At 42.5% G+C, this 14066-nt stretch overlaps 1 long non-coding RNA gene across 1 annotated transcript; it reads left to right on the plus strand.

Annotated features, from left to right (window-relative positions):
* Positions 1–818: 818 nt before the first annotated feature.
* On the plus strand, positions 819–3396 carry LOC125556282. Its single transcript, XR_007305048.1, has 3 exons — positions 819–916; positions 1059–1567; positions 1660–3396. It is a non-coding gene; the product is annotated as an uncharacterized LOC125556282 (long non-coding RNA).
* Positions 3397–14066: the final 10670 nt, after the last annotated feature.

Raw genomic sequence — 14066 nt, forward strand, 5'->3', positions numbered from 1 at the left:
CCAATTTTTTTTCTTAATCTCGTGTCACTATGGCTTAATTTCAAGTCAAATCATACTCCATGGTCAAACTTCCCGAAAGGTCACCAGCATCAGCTCACTTAACAAGCACTTGTTGATATATCTAGCATATCAATCCTATTAAACCTTGTTGATGTCTAGGACTTTGTTCATGTTCATGTTCATGAGTGTGATGAAATTTTGAAAAAATATTTCAAACTTCCGTTCATATTACATACCATATTTTAAATATTTTTTCAAAAAAAAATCGAAACTAATTTTTTTCTGTTACTAGTGGCGCACCTACCAAATGGTGCGCCACTACTAAGTTTGATTTTTTTTCCATTTTTCCCCTCTAGATCTTAAAAGCCCCATATCTTTTATTCTGTTAGGTTTTGGGGGATTTTAAAAATCTTCAACGGGGTTCCCCCGGTTGAATTTGGATGTAACTTTTTGAGTAGATGATTTTTCATATAAAAAACTTTTTAATCCGAGTTCGTATGCGAAAGTTATGCCCATTTTACAAATTCCAGAGAGATTTGCAAATAAAGTCGAATTTCATATTTGTAAATTTTCCCAACAACTAGACCACATATCACATGAGAAACTTATTTTCTTTTATTTTTTTGACATCTCCATCATTTTCTTTATTTTTTTAAAAAACTGAAAAGGCGGTCAGGGGGTGCATTTGAAAGTTAGTAATGGCGCACCTTCACAAATGAAGGTCATTACTATGTGTATGACTTGGTCAAACCTTGGTCAAAGTTAATAATAGCGCACTTTATATAGGAGCTGGCGATGCACGATCATGGATTGCTGGTCTGACGGCAGCGACAACGTTCAGACTTGACCATCGGCTCGACACTACACCATCGCCACTTCTGCCCCTGTCTCATCAACGACCTAGCAGAGTTTGAAGGTATTCCTCTCAAAGCTGCCGGTGTCCCACCCTGCTCAGCGTCTTCAGCCATCGTCATTGTGCAGATTAGACGATCTTGCTATTCCTCTCTCCTGCCAAGTTCTTATATCTCTCCTCCTGATTTATTGATTATTTATTCTAGATTAATAATCTCCATGGAGGATGGCGTTGCTAATTTGTTCTAATGAAGCTGGAGGACATCTCAGAAGGATTGTATTTCAGACACTTTCACTCTGAACCTCAATCCTGGAGGCCGAGCCTTCAGCTATTTGCTTGCAGCAGATTAGAAGCTTAATTTGCAAGATTGACATTTTTGGTACTAGCATAGTTACTTAATTACATTCTATTCATGCATTAGCTCTGTTGATTATATGCAAATATACAAATAGATTACGTCTGTCCATTTCTTGTGTTAAATTGCTCATTGAAGAATACCCTTTGATACTTTAGCAAGTTTTTGGAAGTTCAGTTTGTAGTACTTTTTATTGGTTATTTGATCAACTGCTCATGTACCCTAAAATATTTATCTGACGTGCCATTTTATTCGGGTCATTTCATGTTTCTGTATATTAAAAATTCTTGATATATACTTGTGATAGCTAGGCCATGGACAACAGTTAGGCTGTTCACGCCATTTGATGGACTAGCAAGGTTAGGTTGTTCTACATTGAAAGTCAATCTTCATCCATTTGTGGTGTCAGCTCTTGTTGCCTATGCTTAAAATTTGATGCAACAATTTGCAGGTTTTTGATGTTTGTGCTTTAGAGAAGTTCACTGAAGCTTGCAAGTTGTTTCGCAAGACTCTGACAACCTTTCTCGCCTTCTGATACTCTTCTAAAACACCAAGGTGAGAATGGTTGCAGGATTGAGTGATATTTTCATGCATTATTATCTTTCAACTTTTTTCTTGGGAAGTTCAGGCTCTTGCCTCACCAAGGTCGTACCTCTTGCACGCACATGACGACAAAAAGAATATCCAATACAACAAAGAGGGGTAAGCATTATGAAGAACAGCGGAAGAATGGTAAAGCTTCGTTGCAAGTGTTAGCCTCCTACAATGCTTAATATTCGATTGTTTTTCGGCTATTTCAGCTAATTACTCCCAAGGAACTGAAGCAAATATTTGAGGAGTTGTAATCACAAACACTCATATTATATAGGAGTAGATATTTTACTATTCAAATTATGGCATATATTTCTATGATTCCATTAAAAAAAATCCTATGATTCTATCTGGCGCGGCAACATGCGCCTTTATGTTCTAGTATATACTAGAACGAAGTGAGTATATGGTCTTAGGCCTTTTCACACACAAAAATTGGTCCCCATAAATGTTACCATAATTGGTAGAAATTTATGAGTATACGGCAGTAGGGAAATGTTGCTACGAAGGTATCACATTTTCATAGTTACTTCAGTGATAACCAAATTGACCATATGTAGTTTTTATTGTGGGGAATCATATGTAGTTGCAACTGAAAGTGCACTAAATTGTTTTTGACATCTATGACAACTTCATTTGTGTTTCTAACCACATGCTCTAGTGTAAACAGCACTGATTAAATTAAAGTGAAGCATGGATGGTTATTTCCCCTCTTATCGAAAAAAGGAAAAGCGGAGTGCCCAAGAAAAGCGGAGTACCATACCGTTTTCTTATTTCTTGAGTCCTTAGGAAAGCCGCACTATTAAGAGGGGATACATCATAAAAACATCTGGGAATCAACTTGTCCTCTCACATGGTCTGAAAAATCTCACAATGAAAAGCTTCTGTTCAGGCCGAAACTTCCGGGACAACCGGAACTTCCGGGGACCGGAAGATCCGGGAAGCTTCCGGGGCACCTAGAGAAACTGCTCTTTTGTGCAAACTCTCTGTGTATCCTGGAACCTTGCCAGACCCAGGCCGGAACTTCCGTCCTCCAGAACTTCCGTCCCCTGTTCTAACAGCTTCCGGGGTACTACAGAGTGGATGCAAACCCTCTGTGTAGCCCGGAACCTGGACAGAACTTGGCCGGAACTTCCGGGGTCTGGAACTTCCGTGTGTGGCCGGAACTTCTGGGATACGTAGAAGTCTGCCTCCAATGGCCAGATTCCATCCCCACCTATAAATAGTCTTCTTCTTCCTCATGAAGAACGGGATGACTCCATTTCTCACCTCCATATTCAGACCTCGGTTTCTTGGATATGTCCCTCCTTAGCCACCCAAAACTCTTGATCTTTTGTGAAGCAAAGGAGAAGTGCTCGATCTACACATTCACCAAAGCGAAAGTTGATTCGCCCTTGTTTTTGTGGTGCATCTTGTTACTCTTGGAGGTTGGAGACTCCTAGGCGGTAGGAGTGCTCCGTGGAGGAATCGACCATTGTGATTTCCCTCGAAAAGTTTGTGAGGGTTTGGAGACCACCCCAAGGTCTACCACTAGTGGTTGAGAAACGCCTTCGTGGTGTTGTATCAAAGGGAGAATAGGGTGAGACTTCGTGGCGTTGGTGTGCCTTCGTGGTAACATCCACCTCTCTAACGGTGATGTAGCTTCCTCCAAGGAAGTGAACATCGGCATACATCCTCGTCTCTCATAGTTGCGGTTATTCCTAACCCTAACTTCCTACTTGTGGTTACTTGTCTCTTAATCTTTACTTATATCATATTATGCTTGCTTACTCACATACTTGTGTTCTTGTTTACCTTGCTTAGCTCTTGGCATCATACTTGCAATTGTTAGGCTCATTTTCATATTCCTCATTATTGCCTAAAATTGCTAAGTAACAAATAAAATTTGTAATTGTACCTATTCATCCCCCCCCTCTAGGTCCATCTCGATCCTTTCAGCAACCAGCGGCGGAGACATGCCCCAGTAAGGGGCTGCCTGGGCGTGAGCCCATTTCCCTTTGCTCACTATAGCTACAGTGAACAAAGGCAGCCTGGGGCGCCCGGGGGCTCGGCAATATCCTAGCGCCGCCACTGGTTGTAACAACTATGAACATGTTGGAAAATATAAGTATATGAACTAACAAACCCTGTACTCGAGAAGCCTCTACCAAATTATTTGATCGATAAGCTTTAAAACACACTACTAATAGGTTTAGATATTTAATGGCACATAAAAACTTACTATAATACATTAGATGATATCATGTGTGTGACTGCGGGAAACTTGTTAAAATTAATGTATAATTGGTGCTACAAAAATAACTACAACTACTAAAAAAGCAAATGTACGTGTTCTTGATTGATATTTAAATGAACTAAAATGTATGAAGTATGTAACGAAATGGTGTGTAGGAAGAGAAAAGGTTTTGGACTGAAGTTATTGATATGCCATTTTCAAACAAAAAATGTGAAGCGTGAACTACATAAGTATAATCCAAGCATCCAGGATACATATCGTCCATGATAACACATACAAGTAAAATATAACTTATTGATGTGGCGTAGTTGCATTGTTTGACTAGGTAAGTAATATAAGATTATACAACCATTTGCTGATTAAGCATATTTTTTTATTTCGAGGTTCTCAATGCCCAACCCACCTAGATCCTTAGGCCTACACAAAATGTCCCATTTAGCAAGTCTGTACTTTTGCCATTGTAAAATTATTCTAGTTTCATTGGATAACTACTAAGCCAGAACATGGCAGCAACTTACCTGAATTATGATACAAACCGAGTCTGAAACCATATTTTGCATCCTTGTGATCATAGGTTAATTTATTTGGGAGGCTGGTCTTTAGGGATAGAGGCCTGGAGTCAACACTATAGTAATTTTTACTTGTACTACTCAACGTGAGGTCTCAAAATTAAATTCACCATTTAAACTTTCTACGCTAACAATTCACATGCCCGGGCTCAACAGATTGTCAAGCCCCAATCAGTAATTATAGTGAACGGACGTCCAACTCTTGCAGCGAGCCCCTCGCGTCGCCTCCCTTGCAGGCGACACGGGGGATCCAACCTCCGCCGCCGGAGACTCCTCCCGTGCCGGTCCTCCCCTCCGCCGCCACAGGTGGTCGGCGCCGGGCAAAGCCCGTGTGTGCGACACGGTAGCGGAAGGCCTCTCCCCTCTCCCCGGATCCATGGGTGGCGCGGGCGCCCATATCTGCGAAGGTGCGGCCTCCACTTCAGCCCACGGCGGCGCCTGTGGTCGTGCTGGTGGGAATCGGCCAGCTGCACAGGGGGGGGGGTGGCCGGGGCGGCGACCCCATGGCTGGTGGCAGCGCGCCCGTTGGTCCGGCCGGTTCCGGCCCGTCCCGGATCTAGTGACTACCGGACGGCGCGGGGGTGGCGGCGGCCCGGCGTGGCCGGTGATCTAGATGCGGTGGTGTCGGCGGCTCTTCGCTGGTCAGCCGGAGTTCCACGTGTACCATCATCTCCGACTATTTTTGATCCGGTTCGTGCTAGCTCCGGTCCAGGGAGACTGTCGTCATCTCCCGGTGCTGGCTGCATGGATCTGGCGGCGGCGGCTGGATCCTTTTGGTCTAGTCTCCGACAGAGAAGGCAATGATCCGTGCACAAGAAGCTGGATGGAGTTCTTCGAACAGATCTGGGTGAAAACCTGCTCTTGGCTATATGCCAAAGCCGACGGTGGCGGCGCCCTACGGTGTCGTTCCCTTCTTGAAGGCATCATCGTGGAGAAGTTCTAGAGTACTATCTGCTACCTCCGGGAAAAACCCTAGATCGATAGATCAGAAGATGGCGACATGCTTGTGTCGTTTCCCCCTTAGGGGCGTCATTCTTGGAGGTGTACACGGGCTTGAGGGACCAGTGGACGACGTCTTTGGTGGAGCGGTGCTTCATCATACACATTGATGGTGACAGATCTCGATGGCATGGCGCCCTGGAGATTAGGCGTCTGATGTGTGATGATGGACTCGCGCAGGAGGGTGACGCTGTCTGGCGTCGTGGTGGTGTCGACACAGCTAGATCGGGCAAGGTAGATGCAGCAGTACAACTCTGAAGATGGATTGGTGGCAGGTGGCGGCGGCGGCTTCTGAGTGTGCGCCGGACCGGTGGGTGCCCCATACCCGGTAGGCGTCCTAGTTGGGGCCTCAGGCCTTAGATTTTAGGTTTGACTACGAGGTCCGTTTGCTATTAGGCTCAGACTATCAACATCTCGTCATTAACTGGATAGGAGTAGCGATAGATGTTGCCTAGACGGTGGCATCAGTTTTACTGTTGTATTACTTTGTAAGGTCTTTTGTGCATAATTAATAAAGTGGCTGCATACATTGTCTAGATGCAGAGGCTGGGGGTCTTTCTCCTTTTAAAAAAATCAGTAATTATAGTACACATGTGTTGTTGCTTGTCAAAATTGAAAGCCATGTGCTTTCTATAGTAACTTGGAGAATGGGATCAATAACATTTTTTCATGGAGCAATTGGATGGAAGACAAGAAATTATTGGAGATACATGGATATCGTGGCAGGTACTCTGATGTCGGGTTCCTTTAATGCAAGTTGTCACGATCACCAGCAATTTTTCAGTCAATTGGACAAAATATTGCCGTTCAATAAGAAAGCAATTGGACAAAGTATTGAGTTGTGTGACTCATGGACTATGCTTGTGAGTGAAAAAGTTTAGGCGCATCTATGTATGTAAGAACAAGCCAATTATAGTATCCCATGTGTTGGTGCTGGTCAAAAATCCGATCAATGTGCCCTTGTACTTCAACATTAACTTGGAGAATGTGATTGATAACAGTTTTTCATGGAACAATTGAATCGAAGGGAAGCAATTATTGGAGATGCATGCATATCAGGGAAGGTACTCGCGTGTCGGGTGGCTTTCATGCGAGTTGTCACGGTCACAAATAATTCTTCAGTCAATTAGACACAATATTGCGCTTAATAAGAAAAGAATTGTGCAAAATATTGAATCGTGTGACTCATGGTCATGGACTATGATTCCGAGTGAAAGTTTAGGCATATCTATCTAAGTATGAGCAAGCCAATCAGAGCAGCCATTGTTACCTCATAGGTTCAGCGCCATTCTAAAATTGTTCAAGTTTCCCTTGGATATCTTCGGATTCAAACAGATTACTCCCTCTGTCCGGAATTACTTGTCGCGAAAATGGATAAAATTGAATGTATTTAGAACTAAAATATGTCTAAATACATTTATTCCTTTGACAGGTATTTCCGGACGGAGGGAGTAGTAGCTATTCTGAAGTCTGATTCGAACTGATTTTGTAACCATAGTTTGCATCCTCGTGAGCATGTGCTAATTTATTTGGGCACTCTGCTGGGCTTTAGGGGATGGTGGCCATGACTCAACACTAAACAATTTTTTACTTGTACTCCCTCCGTTTTTAAATATAAGTTTTTTTTAATATTTCAATAAAAACTACATACGGATGTATATATATATTTTAGAGTGTATATGCATTCACTATGCTCTGTATGTAGTTCGCATTGAAATCTCTAAAATACTTATATTTGGGAAGCGGGTAGTTCTCAATGTGAGGTCTCAAAATTAATTCCATTATGTGAACTCTTCAGACTTCCTCGCTCCACGGTTACGATCCACATGCATTTTCTCAACAGATTATCCATTCCTGGTCAGCAATCATAGTACTTCCTCCGTCCGGTCCATAGGACATGTGCATGCTCCCTCATGTGTTATATGTCATCAAAAGCATATCATTGAATTTACCTATAGATGAAGTTTCTAAATATATCAATTTTTTCCACATATAATACATATTTATATTTGTTTTTTAAAAACTTTCGATCTATTCATCTTCAATTGTGGCAGTACAACGAATACTAGAAATGATAAAAATTACATCCAGATCCCTAGACCATCCAGCGACGACTACAAGCACTTAAGCAGGACGAAGGCACGCCGCTATCATCGCCCCTTCCTAGTCGGAGCCGGGAAAAACTTGTTATAGTAGATAGACCACAATAGCAATCGCTGCCAATGAATAATAGCGTAGATCGGGAGGATCCAACCTGAAGACACATGAATGTAGATGAACAACAAACAAATCCGAGCAAATTAACCAAAGACAAATCTGCCGGAGACACACCTTCACACGCCCACCAATGATGCTAGACCATCACCGAGATAGGGGCTAGGCGGGGAGAATCTTATTTCGTCTTCAAAAAGCCACCACCATCTCATCTTCCTGAGCAGGATACAAACCCTAGCAAAACTCAAAAAACATATCTAAAAACGGGACCCTCCTTCCGGCAAGGGCCAGGATCCACTGCGCCTCCATGGCATTGAGGCCACCAGAGAAGAGACAAACCAGCAACGACACCGGCGGGAGGCAGAAAAACCCTAGCCTTTTTTGGACTAAGATTTATATTTGGTTGGTCAAATTGCCGACCTAGAGCACACGCACGTCCTATACATGTGGATGGAGGTAGTACCCATATGTTGTTGCTGATTAAAAATGAAATCATTATGCTCTTTGTACATCAACAGTAACTTGAAGAATGTGATTGGCAACATTTTGTCATGGAACCATTGGATGGAAGGCAAGAAATTATTGGAGATGCATGCATATCCGGGCAGGTGTCGGGCACCTGTCATGCAATTAAGTTGTCAACAGCAATAATTCTGTCCATCCAGCTGTAATGACATGGCACCGGTGGCCGTACGTCGGGGGCGTCCTACTACGACTTTCTCAGCGGAGCTTGAAGCTTTTCACCTAGTGTGTGTACGTGTTGCCTTGCATCCATGGCGTATACTTAAGTTGGACTAAATATTGATTCGTGTGATTCATGGACTATTCTTCTGAAAGATTTTTTTAAAAGGAGGTTAAACCCTCGGTCTCTGCATCAAGCGATGCATGCAGCCATCTTTATTAATTATTCCATAAAGGTCCCACAAAAACATATATCAAATCACCCGAAAACACCACTTACACCTACAAATTCGATAATGAGGAGTGCTCTCACTCCCCATACCTAAAACCGGCGTTGTTGCCGATCCATCCACATAACGTATCAGGACTAATAGCCGGTGCAGCAGACCTAAAGCGTACACCACATGCACACGTTTTAGAAGCCGCTATCTTCATCGGACCACTAACCCATCTTCAGGAGAGAGATCTGCATCATCCTTGCCAGTCCGTACATCCGTTAACGCGACTATGGCACCCAACGGCGCCACCGCCTTGTGCTCGTCCGTCCAAACGCGAAGACTCCGGAAGATCTGTCGTGCGTAGCACCTGCCAACCAGGCATGACTCAGCGTAGCACCTGTCGGCCAGGCATGACTTGACAGCTCCACCAAAGCTTCGTGAAAGATGGAGCCGCTCCACCTCCTGCCTCTGTCTTCCAGCGCTGCTCCACAAACAACGCTCCAAGGAGATAAACGGCACCGCAGTACCGCCATCTTCCGATCTGACAGACCAGATCCTAGGGTTTTCCCCGAAGCAGTGCCCATCACCAGCAACCGCCAAGGACCCACACAGTGCCCACCACCACTCAGCCCTCAAGGCGACGCCTTCAGGAAGGTCACAACGTCAAGGACGCTGCCGCCGCCCACCGGAGTTAGGGTTTTCACCCGAGAGGCAGGGAAGGGGAAACGAAGGAGCAGACATAGACCGACTTCTCCAAGAAGGAAAGCGGAACCCTTGAGCGTCATCGTCGGCGCGGCCGCCCCTGGCCGACCAAGGGGTTTCCCTCAATCTGGATATCCTCCATCCGCTTCACCCGCGGCCAGGGTCCCGGCAACCACACCGGCACCGTCAGGAACCCGCAGGAGAGAAGCCCACCGACCAGGGCCGGATGACAGCAGCCAGATCTGGCGCCGCCGGCCGCCAGAGCAGTCATGCCAGGCCATGGTCCACCCAAGATCCGTCGGTCATCCGATCGGACCACCGGCACAACGCCAGTCCCGCCTCTCGCCGGCACGGAGGGGCCTCGCCTTCTGAAAGAAAGATTAGGCATATCTTTCTACTAAGTATGAACAAGCTACTGACAGTAGCATGCTAGCATTATTATCTCGAGATAGTTAGCGCCATTTGACGATTGTTCTAGTTTTCATTGGACATCTCTAAAGTCGAACCAGCACTTTATGAGCCTAAAATCATATTTTGCATCTACTTTGTTTGGGGTTTTAGCCAGGATTTAGGGACAGAGTCTGGCTTAACACTACAATATTTTCTCACTTGTGGTCTCAACAATTGATTGTATAGATGTTGTGTCAATTAATTTGGATCGAAGGGAGTATGTAAATTTTCTGGACTACCTTGCCCCGGGGTTACAGTCCACATGCCCATGCTGAGTGGATTATCTAGGCTTGATCAACATTCGTGGTAGTATTGCCTATTGTGTTACTCTAGGTAAAAAAATGCAATGAATGTCTTCTCTGTACTTCAAGATTTTCACCATGGTGGCTACTGATATGTCCTACACGGCCGTTGATCATGTCACACGACCATCTCAAACGGCTTTCACGCAAGGAACAAATATACTTGACGGAGTAGTAATCCTACATGAGACCATTCACGAGATACACCAAAAACATGAGTGGTGTAGTTTTAAATATGGACTTTAAAAAGGCCTATGATCAGGTCAAATGGTCATTTCTTCAACTGGCCCTGAGGATGAAAGGATTCTCTGATAAATGGCACAAGTGAATCCAAATTTTCTGTCACTAGAGGTAGTGTAACTATCTGGGTCAATGATGATGTAGGTCATTACTTTTAGACAAAAAAGGAATACGCCAGGGTGACTCCATCTCTCCAATGTTATTTAACATTACTATTGGCTATTTTGATTAATCATGCCAAGCAGGACGGTCAGATTGCAGGAGTAGTGCCACACCTTGTGGATGATGGCCTCTCTACTCTGCAATATGTCGATGATATTTTGTTTATGGAACATGATCTGGACAAGGCTCGAAACTTGAAACTGGTCCTTAAAATTAACTTCTATAAAAGTGAAGTCTTATGCTTTGGAGAAGCCAGTGAGACGGTGGCCGATTACACTCACTTGTTTGGTTGTGCACAAGGCCAATTCCCAATTAAATATTTGGGAATACCGATTGATTATCGACGTCTCACAAATGCGGAGTGGAAACATATAGAGGAGCGCTTAGAGAAATGAGTGAGTAGTTGGGAAGGCAAGTTGCTCTCTGTTGGAGGACGGCTAGTCTTGATCAATTTAGTCCTCACAAATACGATTTCTCTATATGCTTTCTTTTTTTTAAATCCCAAAAGGGCCTTGCAAAGGCTGGATTATTTTAGATAGAGATTCTTTTGGCAAGGAACAGTGAAAACAAAAAGTACATAATGGTCAGATGGAGTATGGTTTGTAGACCGAAAGACCAAGGTGGCCTTGGCATCCATGACCTGCAGGTCAAGAATGATGCCTCACTTAGTAAAAGGTTGTTCAAACTACTTACTAAGGATTGCGTTTGGCAAACCCTTTGCGCAACAAGTATCTAGGCTAAAAGGTTTTGTTTCAGGCCTATTAAAAACCTGGTGACTCGCACTTTTGGGCTGGTCTAATAGCGGTAAAGAAGCATATTTTCTATTTTTGATCCTTCAAGATAAATGACGGGTCGGATATTCTTTTTTGGGAGGACAACTGACTAGCAATGCCAGCCTCTGAGAATAATATCCAGCTTTGTACCGCATTGTTCCCGCTAAGAATGATACTCTTGCACATGTCCTGATTTCATCTCCGTTGGGTATTTCTTTCAGGTAAGATTTGATCGGCCCCCATCTTATGTCATGGCAAAATCTTTTATCCAGATTGGATTCAATTAACCTGACATAAGGACATGATGCGTTTTGCTAGAACCTCACTACATATAGGTTATTCACAGTTGACTCTATATACGGTGCGCTCACGCATTCAGAGGTCCCATGGATAATAACAAGAAAATTTGGAAGTTGAAGATTCCACTAAAAGTTCAAATTTTCATGTGGCATCTTTGGAGGAGAGGTGTGCTAACCAAAGACCACCTCGTCCGTCGCAATTGGCAAGGACATAAGAAGTGTAGTTTTTATACTCACAACGAGACAATCAACAAACACTTCTTTTTCCAGTGCAAGGTTGCGTGTATTACATGGTTAATCATCCAAAAAGCATTCAATTTATATCCGCCCACAAGTGTTGCCAATATTTTTTTCATTGGTTGGACGGTATTCCAAGTAGGTTTATAACGTTATTAAGGGTGAAAGTGTATGCCTTATTATGGTCGCTTTAGCTATGTGGAAATGACTTTGTTTTTAATAACATGAACATTTTTTGTTTGCAGGATATTTTCCATGTTACACACTCACTTCTTATGTGGTTTACACTATAACGAATGGAGTACCAACCGATGTTCGCTGTTCAGGGTGATGTGTATGCAGTTGGAGCGGGTGGCCAAGGAGTTTTTTACACAATATCGGTGGCAACATAATCTCTGGATTGGTCCATCACCTTCTTTGACATAGGCATAGTGTCGGTCCTATATGACTACTATTGCCGATATGTCGGTTTCTCGTTTATTTTTATTTTTATTGTTGTCAATCTTTTGGTGTTTTGTTGTGTACATCTTCGTTATGCTTAGGCCGGGCGTTCCTCCTCATGCTTTGTATCCACTTGACGCTACATTTTAAGTTAATAAAAGCGTCCTTTGTCGGAAAAAACTCATCAGTAGTAACTAATAGGAGAATAAATGGTCGATGCTATTCTATCAACCTGGTTGTAGTGGGAGTATCATATGAAGTATCATGCATGCTAACTATGCAATTTAGATGAGGTGGCATACAGTTAAATGAAGAAAGAGAGAATTGAATATTATGATATGATATTGTATCATATTAAATGATGTGATGTGCCATGCATGACAATAAATAATGTCATACATGATAGGACGGGAACGTATGGCTCTCGGGTGTAATTACACCTGAATTTCAAAAACAAAATTGTAATTTGTAAGAAAGTCAAAAAACCTGAAACTTTTTGCTAATAAAGTAGATTTATTGTTGCACTCATATAAAAACTTCCGCTAAGAAATGACTTTCATGTTGTCGTGGATGTAAAAAAACAAATTTGTTGCAATATACAGCGTTCACGCTATTGTAAGAGAATATTTGTCATTTTTGTCAGAATTTTATCAAAGAATATTTCGTTGCAGAATATTTTTGTATGGCAGAAGTGACAGCTCATGTTTGTTGGTAAAAAGTTCTGGAACGTTTTGATTTTTTGTAAAAAAAATTAAAAATAAAATATGTAACCAGGTGTTGTTACCACCATGTTCCAAATGGTATTTTCCATACATGATACCAACCTATGATACTACTCCCTTCGTCCATGAATAAATGTACATATAAAAAAATTAGGACAGATATAGAGTGGAGTGAAAAATGTATTAGAAAGGTGCAAACCACCATCTCTACCCTCTTTAATTATCCCACCCCCACTGAGCCAAGTGCATGTAGAAAATAAGAAGACCATATGTTCAATGTTATTAGTCATGATTACCGTGTGATGAGAGAAACATTTTTTTAATTTAAAGTGCATTCGGAAGATAGAAGTACACTCTCTTGTGGATAAATTTTAAATGGCAAATGTATACTTATTTGTGGATGGAGGAAGTATATAATATAAAGGTAGTATCATATGGAGAATGGATGTTTGGAGGCCAGGCTCCATGGAACCCGGAATTTTTGAAGAAAACAAAATTCATACTTTCCTATTTCAAAAAAATATGCAAGTATGCAAGGATGAAATGTATATATGTCTAAAAATTCAGGATGAAATATATTGAAATGCGACCTGTACAAAAAGACAAATTCATGGCCTGGAAGGATAAATAGTATCATGTGTTAAAATGCGTCACACAACACTCATTTCAACGTATTTCATTGTGAAAATTTACACATATATGCATTATGCCACCATGTATATCTATTATTTTTAGAATTTTCTGAAACATAGAAAATATGAAATTTGATGAATTTTAAAATTTTCAAAACCGAGCTCCATGGAGCACGGCCTCCAAAGGTAATATTCGGCATCATACGGATGATACTCGTCGTGCAAGGTTTGAATGGAAGGCAAGCAATTACTATTTGAAATGCATGCACATCCGGCCGGGTGTTGGTGCCTGTCATGCAATTAAGTAGTCACCAGCACTAATTAATTCAGTCCCATCCATCTGCAGTGAGACGTACGTACGTGGAGGTCGACCTGCGACGAACTCTTTTG

This window comes from Triticum urartu, chromosome 5 (genome assembly GCF_003073215.2).
Source record: "Triticum urartu cultivar G1812 chromosome 5, Tu2.1, whole genome shotgun sequence".
NCBI lineage: Eukaryota > Viridiplantae > Streptophyta > Magnoliopsida > Poales > Poaceae > Triticum > Triticum urartu.